Source organism: Coregonus lavaretus (assembly GCF_964263955.1).
Source record: "Coregonus lavaretus genome assembly, contig: HAP1_SCAFFOLD_2063, whole genome shotgun sequence".
In the NCBI taxonomy this organism is placed as follows: Eukaryota; Metazoa; Chordata; class Actinopteri; order Salmoniformes; family Salmonidae; genus Coregonus; species Coregonus lavaretus.
In genome coordinates, this window is record NW_028164259.1 from 68668 (window position 1) to 81455 (window position 12788).

Consider the following 12788-nt stretch of genomic DNA (forward strand, 5'->3'; position numbering starts at 1 on the left):
TTCATAATTTGGTCAGATATACTTGGATTGTTATGAAAAAATCATTAAAGTAGTTATTAATATCAGTGGGTTTTGGAATGAATGAGCCATCTGATTCAATGAATGATGGAGCTGAGTTTGCCTTTTTGCCCAAAATGTAATTTATGGCGCTCCAAAGCTTTTTACTATCATTCTTTGTATAATTTATCTTTGTTTCGTTGGGGCGACAGGTAGCCTAGAGGTTAAGAGCGTTGGGCCAGAAACTGAAAGGTCGCTCGTTCGACTCCCCGAGCAGACTAGGTGAAAAACCTGTCGATGTGCCCCTTGAGCAAGGCACTTAACCCTGATTGCTCACGTAAGTCGCTCTGGATAAGAGTGTTTGCTAAATGACAATTTAAAAAAAAGAAATTCATAGTATAGTTTCTTCTTCTTTTTATTCAGTTTAGTCACATGATTTCTCAATTTGCAGTATGTTTGCCAATCAGCTGTGCAGCCAGACTTACTTGCCATTCCTTTTGCCTCATCCCTCTCAACCTTAAAACGTTTCAATTCCTCATCAATCCACAGGGATTGAATCATTTTTACAGTCAATTTCTTAATGGGTGCATGCTTATTGGTAACTGGAATAAGCAATTTCATAAATGCATCAAGTGCAGTGTCTGGTTGCTCCTCATTACACACCACAGACCAGCAAATATTCTTTACATCAACAACATAGGAATCACTACAAAACTTATTGTTTGACCTCTTATACACAATATTAGGCCCAGCCTTTGGAACTTTGGTTTTACCAGATATGGCTACTATATTGTGATAAATACATCCAATGGGTTTGGATACTGCTTTAAAGCAGATTTCTGCAGCATTAGTTAAGATGTGCTCAATACATGTGGATTATTTCATTCCTGTGCTGTTTGTAAATACCCTGGTAGGTTGACTGATAACCTGAACCAGGTTGCAGGCATTGGTTACAGGTTGAAGCTTTTTCTTGAGGAGGCAGCTTGTTGTAAGCCAGTCAATTTTTTGGTTACCCAGAAAATATACCTCTCTGTTGATATCACATACATGATCAAGCATTTCACACATGTTATCCAGATACTGACTGTTAGCACTTGGTGGTCTATAGCAGCTTCCCACCAGAATGGGCTTTAGGTGAGGCAGATGAACCTGTAGCCATATTACTTCAACAGTATTTAACATGAGATCCTCTCTAAGCTTTACAGGAATGTGGTTCTGAATATAAACAGCAACACCTCCACCATTGGCATTTCTGTATTTTCTGTAGATGTTATAACCATGTATTGCTACCACTGTGTCATCAAAGGTAATATCTAAGTGAGTTTCAGAGATAGTCAAAATATGAATGTCATCTGTTACTAGCAAGTTATGGATTTCATGAACCTGTTTCTTAGGCTACATATGTTAATGAGGGCTTTTTATTGCACTTTTCTGGGATGTTTGATTGTTTTTATTGCTTTACTGGGAAGCTTATCAGAAGTGGACATTACAATGTTATTTATGTTTGAGCTGATAGTGCAGGGTGAGCTGCACACAGTGGACTTCCTACTAGGGCACACCTCCTCAGTGCTAACAGTATAACTCTGGTTCATAGGCTCATGATTACTGCATACAATAGCTGTAGGATCAACAGAGGCATTCAGGGCAATTAGGGGGACATAAATTAGGTTACTTACATTGTGTCTGCCAACGCCCCTGGGATAATGTACATTTGCTGCAGCATTACGACAACTCAGCGACACAATGGTAGGGATTATCTGAGCTGGGCTTGGGTCATTGATAAGTCATTGTGTCAACGCAGCCTTGAAATGCGTGGACAGAGTTTAGGAGCCAAGACGATTTGGATGGACTCCGTCATTCCTGTAGAGCAACTTCTGTTTCTAGAAGGTGTCAAAGTTATCAGTAAAAGTTATTTCAACAGAGCTACAGTAGTCTTTTAGCCAGGTGTGTAACGCCAGTAGCCTGCTGAATCTTTCACACCTGCGGCCTGAGACAGGTGATATTTAAAGAGCAACTGCCCCTAAAAGTCAAAATTGACTACAAAGTGTAAATAGGATAATTTTGGTCATAAAGTCAGTATCGTCTAAAATGGACTTTGGAACCTCAGTGTGTCACAACGTGTAAATTAAAGTTGGGTTTGGATTACATTTATGTAATCAAATCATACACCGTTTTGTCAAGCTCCATGTGCAAATAGCCCCTCCTCCCACTTCGCTTCCCTTCATGAGGGCTTGATTCATCTGGCCCTGGCGCCCGAGTAGGCGTGTTTTGCATGCGTTCGTTATGGAACCGGGCTGCCTCCCAGGCATGAGCCAGGAGCCCCGTTCAAAGCCCACGGCCAAGTCGGCTCAAAACAAATGTGAAATAATTAAGCACGTGGAGTAATGAGTAGGATTCTATCACATGCAAAAGTGATTGATTTTGATGAAATGCTTTATCAGCCTTCCCAATGAAAAGTCGTTAGAAAATTCAAACATTATATATTTTATGTAAAAGAGATGTATGTTTCTGGACGATGCTGCCTTGTTGACAACACGACCGAGCCGCTCAGATTACTCTTCGATTTGAGAAAGGCAGTCCTCCCTCACCGCTTTTTCCAATTCACGTCACGGGCCGTAGACCAGTGCCCCGCTGCTCAGCATAATCAAATCCGCCCATTGAATGGGGCTCCGGTGTGCAATGACCAGTGATGGTGAACATAACCAGAGATACTGGAATATAATGACCTCTCTGGTATAACTTAGTTAACGATGTTAGATAACGTTATTGCTGGTTATGTAGGTAGCTATCTTTTGATAAAGCGAGGCAGGCCAGCTAATGTTATAGCTAATTTTAGCTAGCTAGCTACCGCATCACAATTTAGTTAGATCGTAGCTCATACAAGTTTATTGTCTTTTTTTTTTTTTGTCATTTAGCAGACGCTCTTATCCAGAGCGACTTACAGGAGCAATTAGGGTTAACTGCCTTGCTCAAGGGCACATCGACAGATTTTTCACCTAGTCGGCTCGGGGATTAGAACCAGCGACCTTTCGGTTACTGGCACAACGCTCTTACCCACTAAGCTACCTGCCGCCCCCTGATACTGCTGGGTTGTATAACGTTATCATTTGATTGGATGGCAGCCATGGTGGTAGTTCACTGACGTCTGAGTCTGACTAGGAGCAATAAACCGTAACGGCGTCACCGGCTAGAATCTAATCTTATCTGGAGCTACAGTCAGTCTACATCTGTAAAGCGTAGGATTAGGGTTTCCATTAGTTACCAAAGCCACAAAGTTACAATTGTTTATATCATAAAAATAAATAAAATCATAAACTAAAATTAGCTTTTTTGCTCTTGATTTAATGTTAGGGGTTAGGCATAAGGTTAGCAGTGTGGTTAAGGTTAGGCATAAGGTTAGCAGTGTGGTTAAGGTTAGGCTTAAGCAATGTAGTAGCTGCGAGGCCAGGTTTTTTTTTTCAGATGTCCACTATCAACAATAAGACAAGAACTTGAAACCGACGTTGACAAAGAGGCTGGGACTCCCATATGATTGTAAGGTTGTGAGTTTCTAGGTGGGAACAGTGATCAGAAGGGCAGAAGTGGGTTGAAATCACGTTTTAAAGAAGATGAATTGTAGAAATAGACGGTCCACTTGATTTTGTGGCTGTGGTAACTAAAATGACCCGAGTTATGACACAGACGGCTTCATCAACAACGGTTATGTGTGTTATGTGAAAAGTGGTATTAAAAAATACCCGGTTTGATAAACTAGTAGGTTAATTACCCAGCCAAGCAGATACACTTAGTAGTCATTTTTATTGTGAAGTGCATTATCAAAAAAGCTTTGTCCTTTCATTAGAACAAAATGTAATTTACCACTTGGCTATAAATAGAACAGGGAGGACACTTGGATCAGGTTGGTGACATTTGACCTGGTCAAAGGTCAAACCAGTTTGAGATCTGTCCCAATTCACCTTCATAATGTAGCCTGGTGTAACCGGCCAGATCGTTGTGTTCACCACTCTATTTCCCTTCACATATCATGATGAGCTGAATGCAGCGACCAGGCTGGTTCCACTATGCAATCATAACCACCATTGATAATGTAATCAGTGCTCTGTTTGTGTTTGACCGACCAGTATCCTTGATGAGGGGCCAGGATCTGATCTACGCTGCTATGCCCATCAACGGGGCTCTGGCAAAGACCTCACCTCCAGCCTCACCTCTTGCCTGCTCACCAACGGTCGTCGATGGGGAGAACAGAACTAGGTAGGTGTAGTCTGACCTGTTCAAACTTCAACATAGTACCTGTCTGGGTGTCAGATATCACCTATCCTAACTGCCATTGGTAACAGAACAGTGACTGTGGGTGTCAGATATCACCTATCCTAACTGCCATTGGTAACAGAACAGTGACTGTGTGTGTCAGATATCACCTATCCTAACTGCCATTGGTAACAGAACAGTGACTGTGTGTGTCAGATATCACCTATCCTAACTGCCATTGGTAACAGAACAGTGACTGTGTCTGTCAGATATCACCTATCCTAACTGCCATTGGTAACAGAACAGTGACTGTGTCTGTCAGATATCACCTATCCTAACTGCCATTGGTAACAGAACAGTGACTGTGTGTGTCAGATATCACCTATCCTAACTGCCATTGGTAACAGAACAGTGACTGTGTCTGTCAGATATCACCTATCCTAACTGCCATTGGTAATAGAACAGTGACTGTGTGTGTCAGATATCACCTATCCTAACTGCCATTGGTAACAGAACAGTGACTGTGGGTGTCAGATATCACCTATCCTAACTGCCATTGGTAACAGAACAGTGACTGTGGGTGTCAGATATCACCTATCCTAACTGCCATTGGTAATAGAACAGTGACTGTGTGTGTCAGATATCACCTATCCTAACTGCCATTGGTAACAGAACAGTGACTGTGTCTGTCAGATATCACCTATCCTAACTGCCATTGGTAACAGAACAGTGACTGTGTCTGTCAGATATCACCTATCCTAACTGCCATAGAAACATGTATGGAGACGGAACATGGAGACTTGTAAGATGATGTGATGAAGTCCAGGACTGACATACAGGCTTGATACTGATGTCTCTGAATGGAGAGAGACCTGCCACTCTGACAGACGGGCTTGATACTGATGTCTCTGAATGGAGAGAGACCTGGCACTCTGACAGACAGGCTTGATACTGATGTCTCTGAATGGAGAGAGTCCTGGCACTCTGACAGACGGGCTTGATACTGATGTCTCTGAATGGAGAGAGACCTGCCACTCTGACAGACGGGCTTGATACTGATGTCTCTGAATGGAGAGAGACCTGGTACTGACAGACGGGCTTGATACTGATGTCTCTGAATGGAGAGAGACCTGGCACTCTGACAGACAGGCTTGATACTGATGTCTCTGAATCGAGAGAGACTTAAATATCTTACTAGATACAACTTTTACTTGTATTGTCTTTTTTTCTTATTGAATTGAATGGTATCAGTCAATATGGGGAGGGAGAAACCCTGTGTATTCTGCACCAGGATCAGGAACTCCTGTTTAATACGAGACACCGCACAGGAAGGTATGACCACTCTGACATGTTACCAAGGTAACCCCATTACCACCACACAGGAAGGTATGACCACTCTGACATGTTACCAAGGTAACCCCATTACCACCAGACAGGAAGGTATGACCACTCTGACATGTTACCAAGGTAACCCCATTACCACCACACAGGAAGGTATGACCACTCTGACATGTTACCAAGGTAACCCCATTACCACCAGACAGGAAGGTATGACCACTCTGACATGTTACCAAGGTAACCCCATTACCACCACACAGGAAGGTATGACCACTCTGACATGTTACCAAGGTAACCCCATTACCACCACACAGGAAGGTCTGACCACTCTGACATGTTACCAAGGTAACCCCATTACCACCACACAGGAAGGTATGACCACTCTGACATGTTACCAAGGTAACCCCATTACCACCACACAGGAAGGTATGACCACTCTGACATGTTACCAAGGTAACCCCATTACCACCACACAGGAAGGTATGACCACTCTGACATGTTACCAAGGTAACCCCATTACCACCACACAGGAAGGTATGACCACTCTGACATGTTACCAAGGTAACCCCATTACCACCACACAGGAAGGTATGACCACTCTGACATGTTACCAAGGTAACCCCATTACCACCACATAGGAAGGTATGACCACTCTGACATGTTACCAAGGTAACCCCATTACCAACAGACAGGAAGGTATGACCACTCTGACATGTTACCAAGGTAACCCCATTACCACCACACAGGAAGGTATGACCACTCTGACATGTTACCAAGGTAACCCCATTACCACCACACAGGAAGGTATGACCACTCTGACATGTTACCAAGGTAACCCCATTACCACCACACAGGAAGGTATGACCACTCTGACATGTTACCAAGGTAACCCCATTACCACCACACAGGAAGGTATGACCACTCTGACATGTTACCAAGGTAACCCCATTACCACCAGACAGGAAGGTATGACCACTCTGACATGTTACCAAGGTAACCCCATTACCACCAGACAGGAAGGTATGACCACTCTGACATGTTACCAAGGTAACCCCATTACCATCACACAGGAAGGTATGACCACTCTGACATGTTACCAAGGTAACCCCATTACCACCACATAGGAAGGTATGACCACTCTGACATGTTACCAAGGTAACCCCATTACCAACAGACAGGAAGGTATGACCACTCTGACATGTTACCAAGGTAACCCCATTACCACCACACAGGAAGGTATGACCACTCTGACATGTTACCAAGGTAACCCCATTACCACCACACAGGAAGGTATGACCACTCTGACATGTTACCAAGGTAACCCCATTACCACCACACAGGAAGGTATGACCACTCTGACATGTTACCAAGGTAACCCCATTACCACCAGACAGGAAGGTATGACCACTCTGACATGTTACCAAGGTAACCCCATTACCACCAGACAGGAAGGTATGACCACTCTGACATGTTACCAAGGTAACCCCATTACCACCACACAGGAAGGTATGACCACTCTGACATGTTACCAAGGTAACCCCATTACCACCACACAGGAAATCCTGCAGCACATGCAAGGTCCCCCTGCTCAAGCCAGCGCATGTCCAGGCCCGTCTGAAGTTTGCCAATGACCATCTGGATGATCCAGAGGAGGAATGGGAGAAGGTCATGTGGTCTGATGAGACAAAAATATAGCTTTTTGGTCTAAACTCCACTCGCCGTGTTTGGAGGAAGAAGAAGGATGAGTACAACCCCAAGAACACCATCCCAACCGTGAAGCATGGAGGTGGAAACATCATTCTTTGGGGATGCTTTTCTGCAAAGAGAACAGGACGACTGCATCGTATTGAGGGGAGGATGGATGGGGCCATGTATCGCGAGATCTTGGCCAACAACCTCCTTCCCTCAGTAAGAGCATTGAAGATGGGTCGTGGCTGGGTCTTCCAGCATGACAACGACCCGAAACACACAGCCAGGGCAACTAAGGAGTGGCTCCGTAAGAAGCATCTCAAGGTCCTGGAGTGGCCTAGCCAGTCTCCAGACCTGAACCCAATAGAAAATCTTTGGAGGGAGCTGAAAGTCCGTATTGCCCAGCGACAGCCCCAAAACCTGAAGGATCTATCTGGAGAAGGTCTGTATGGAGGAGTGGGCCAAAATCCCTGCTGCAGTGTGTGCAAACCTGGTCAAGACCTACAGGAAACGTATGATCTCTGTAATTGCAAACAAAGGTTTCTGTACCAAATATTAAGTTCTGCTTTTCTGATGTATCAAATACTTATGTCATGCAATAAAATGCAAATTAATTACTTAAAATTCATACAATGTGATTTTCTGGATTTTTGTTTTAGATTTCGTCTCTCACAGTTGAAGTGTACCTATGATAAAAATTACAGACCTCTACATGCTTTGTAAGTAGGAAAACCTGCAAAATCGGCAGTGTATCAAATACTTGTTCTCCCCACTGTAGTTATTGAACTCAACCTACAGGATGTTTGTTTGTTGTGGTTGAGTTGGAAGGAAACAGCTGCGGGCAAGGTTCTGACAGATGGGTGTGTCTTGGTGATGGCAAGGACACACCCAAGAAACACCCACATCAAACCACACCCCCAAGTCAACTTGCGTTTGGCTTCTGTCATGGCCGCCAGCATTTCTTTAGGAGCAAGACAAAAAACTATGCCAAATCAGCAGGTGCAGTTCCCCTTTAAGAGCTGTAAAGCCCAATGCTACGGTTGCCATGAGAGATGTTGAAAGAGCTGTTTAACCCTCCCTCTTTATGTTTGTGAATACAAAAGCCTTTTATTTTGTGTCTCCCTGTTTGGGTTGCTCAACATTTATTTTCACTTCCTAACCTAAGCTGGTTTATTTTCTTTTAGTTTGTTATCTGGCAGATGTAGTGGCTGTCCATGGGAGGTGTTTAAGACCCTAGTCGAGGTTACGCAGCCAGGCATCCCTTTCTGAACCCATTATAAAATCCCACCTGTTTCGTTCTGGTTGTCAGTGACTCATTTGTTGGTTCCCTTTTCTGTTGAGCGACGATTTTTGGTTGGTTGGTTACGTAACAACACACAAATAGTTAAAACAGATAATAGAGCTTTTCAACAGAGAACATATATGTGTACATCTGAAGTCTGCACCCAAGTCAGATTAGGATACAGGCCAAGGACTAGATACAGTGGGGAGAACAAGTATTTGATACACTACCGATTTTGCAGGTTTTCCTACTTACAAAGCATGTAGAGGTCTGTAATTTTTATCATATGTACACTTCAACTGTGAGAGACGGAATCTAAAACAAAAATCGAGAAAATCACATTGTATGATTTTTAAGAAATTAAATTGCATTTTATTGCATGACATAAGTATTTGATCACCTACCAACCAGTAAGAATTCCGGCTCTCACAGACCTGTTAGCTTTTCTTTAAGAAGCCCTCCTGTTCTCCACTCATTACCTGTATTAACTGCACCTGTTTGAACTCGTTACCTGTATAAAAGACACCTGTCCACACATTCAATCAAACAGACTCCAACCTCTCCACAATGGCCAAGACCAGAGAGCTGTGTAAGGACATCAGGGATAAAATTGTAGACCTGCACAAGGCTGGGATGGGCTACAGGACAATAGGCAAGCAGCTTGGTGAGAAGGCAACAACTGTTGGTGCAATTATTAGAAAATGGAAGAAGTTCAAGATGACGGTCAATTACCCTCGGTCTGGGGCTCCATGCAAGAGCTCACCTCGTGGGGCATCAATGATCATGAGGAAGGTGAGGGATCAGCCCAGAACTACACGGCAGAACCTGGTCAATGACCTGAAGAGAGCTGGGACCACAGTCTCAAAGAAAACCATTAGTAACACACTACGCCGTCATGGATTAAAATCCTGCAGCGCACGCAAGGTCCCCTTGCTCAAGCCAGCCCATGTCCAGGCCCGTCTGAAGTTTGCCAATGACCATCTGGATGATCCAGAGGAGGAATGGGAGAAGGTCATGTGGTCTGATGAGACAAAAATAGAGCTTTTTGATCTAAACTCCACTCGCCGTGTTTGGAGGAAGAAGAAGGATGAGTACAACCCCAAGAACACCATCCCAACCGTGAAGCATGGATGTGGAAACATCATTCTTTGGGGATGCTTTTCTGCAAAGGGGACAGGACGACTGCACCGTATTGAGGGGAGGATGGATGGGGCCATGTATCGCGAGATCTTGGCCAACAACCTCCTTCCCTCAGTAAGAGCATTGAAGATGGGTCGTGGCTGGGTCTTCCAGCATGACAACGACCCGAAACACACAGCCAGGGCAACTAAGGAGTGGCTCCGTAAGAAGCATCTCAAGGTCCTGGAGTGGCCTAGCCAGTCTCCAGACCTGAACCCAATAGAAAATCTTTGGAGGGAGCTGAAAGTCCGTATTGCCCAGCGACAGCCCCGAAACCTGAAGGATCTGGAGAAGGTCTGTATGGTAGGAGTGGGCCAAAATCCCTGCTGCAGTGTGTGCAAACCTGGTCAAGACCTACAGGAAACGCATGATCTCTGTAATTGCAAACAAAGGTTTCTGTACCAAATATTAAGTTCTGCTTTTCTGATGTATCAAATACTTATGTCATGCAATAAAATGCAAATTAATTACTTTAAAATCATACAATGTGACTTTCTGGATTTTTGTTTTAGATTCCGTCTCTCACAGTTGAAGTGTACCTATGATAAAAATTACAGACCTCTACATGCTTTGTAAGTAGGAAAACCTGCAAAATCAGCAGTGTATCAAATACTTGTTCTCCCCACTGTAAAAGTGTATTTTTACCTGGAGTTTTTCCTTATCGTAGGCTAATACTTTCGCCACTTTTAGTTTTGAAATCTTTGTTACAAGTTTATCAACTTTCAAAGCAGAATTACTTTCCCATTGTTCCTCAACTGCAGTGTATGATACACCATTTTCTAGCTCTGAGTCTCACAACAAGAAGCGGTGTGGTTTAGATGTTTTTAAAAAAACAAGACAGTTGGTGTAAAACTCCACAGACACAAACAGATGGATGACTTTACCTTCACGCTCTGTTTTCAGTTACAGCCCTCTGCGATGAGACTTGTTGCAGCGAAACGATTCGATAAATACATAGTGTATGGACAGGATGCTTATGGGCGGGGACTGTGTGTGTATCAGTTCCTATTTGTCCACGGGTGTGTGTGGGTGTGTGTGTGTGTGTGTGTGAAAGAGGAAGTCCTGTTAGATTTTGGGTGAAATCCCAGATCCTGAGATCTCTAACAAACCTGCTATTTTTTTTTTTTATTCTTTAGCAGATGCTTTTATCCAGAGCAACTTACAGTTAGTGCATATATTATTTTTTTACTTTTCATACTGGCCCCCCGTGGGAATCAAACCCACAACCCTGGCATTGCAAACACCATGCTCTACCAACTGAGCTACATCCCTGCCGGCCATTCCCTCCCCTACCCTGGGCCAATTGTGCGCCGCCCCATGGGTCTCCCGGTCACGGCCGGCTACGACAGAGCCTGGATTCGAACCAGGATCTCTAGTGGCACAGAAAATCTTTGGAGGGAGCTGAAAGTCCGTATTGCCCAGCGACAGCCCCGAAACCTGAAGGATCTATCTGTGGAGAAGGTCTGTATGGAGGAGTGGGCCAAAATCCCTGCTGCAGTGTGTGCAAACCTGGTCAAGACCTACAGGAAACGTATGATCTCTGTAATTGCAAACAAAGGTTTCTGTACCAAATATTAAGTTCTGCTTTTCTGATGTATCAAATACTTATGTCATGCAATAAAATGCACCACTCGGGAGGCTATCAGTCTAAATCCTTGTGTCCTACCTGTTTAGTGTACTCTAATTGGTTGGAAAAAGGAACTTTACACACACACACACACAAACAAACACATACACATTCACACACACACACACACACACACACACACACACACACACACACACACACACACACACACACACACACACACACACACACACACACACACACAAAATATATGTGTGTGTGTTTTGTTCCTTGTTGTGTTTAGACGTGGTGAGTCACATGTTTGGGGAACTTGTAGCTAAGCGCTTCAACCCAAAAGGAATGGTAAAGAAATGCACTGGGCGTTTCAAACGTAATGCAGGCCTTCGCACATCCAATGACTTGCAGGTGCTGCTGGGTACAAAAAAATCAACTCTGGAAATCAAGAACAGATACCCACCCACATGCCTGACGAAGACCTTCTGGTGGAAACCAACGGGCGCAATAAAAGACCTTCTGGTGGAAACCAACGGGCGCAATAAAAGACCTTCTGGTGGAAACCAACGGGCGCAATAAAAGACCTTCTGGTGGAAACCAACGGGCGCAATAAAAGACCTTCTGGTGGAAACCAACGAGCGCAATAAAAGACCTTCTGGTGGAAACCAACGGGCGCAATAAAAGACCTTCTGGTGGAAACCAACGAGCGCAATAAAAGACCTTCTGGTGGAAACCAACGGGCGCAATAAAAGACCTTCTGGTGGAAACCAACGGGCGCAATAAAAGACCTTCTGGTGGAAACCAACGAGCGCAATAAAAGACCTTCTGGTGGAAACCAACGGGCGCAATAAAAGACCTTCTGGTGGAAACCAACGGGCGCAATAAAAGACCTTCTGGTGGAAACCAACGGGCGCAATAAAAGACCTTCTGGTGGAAACCAACGAGCGCAATAAAAGACCTTCTGGTGGAAACCAACGGGCGCAATAAAAGACCTTCTGGTGGAAACCAACGGGCGCAATAAAATACCTTCTGGTGGAAACCAACGGGCGCAATAAAATACCTTCTGGTGGAAAGCAACGAGCCAACGGGTGCAATAAAATACCTTCTGGTGGAAACCAACGGGCGCAATAAAAGAAACATTCACCAGTGTGCGGATATAAATGTTTTATTTCAAAAGATATGCACTGTCTACCAGTGGAGGCTCCTCAGAGGACTGTCTACCCATATGGAAAAGAATAATTAGAATCAAATATGAATCTTGTACGGCAGATTATATATGAGTGGTGTATTTGTAGAAGTGTTAGCATGTACGCCTAATGTGGCAAACACAATTGAATACATGATTGATTTATGTTTTTCAGCGGCAGGGTCTGGGAGACTAGTCAGGATCGAGGCAAAGATGAACGGAGCAAAGTACAAAGAGATCCTTGATGAAAACCTGCTCCAGAGCGCTCAGGACCTCCGACTGGGGCG

At 44.1% G+C, this 12788-nt stretch overlaps 1 protein-coding gene across 1 annotated transcript in view; it reads right to left on the reverse strand.

Annotated features, from left to right (window-relative positions):
- Window positions 1-10658, reverse strand: part of tlr2 (toll-like receptor 2) — a 50980-nt gene extending 40322 nt beyond the window's left edge. The window contains exon 1 of the mRNA XM_084192238.1: window positions 10618-10658. The gene's annotated coding sequence lies outside the window, so the exon portion shown is untranslated. The remainder of the gene's footprint in view (window positions 1-10617) is intronic.
- Between the last annotated feature and the right edge of the window lie 2130 nt (window positions 10659-12788).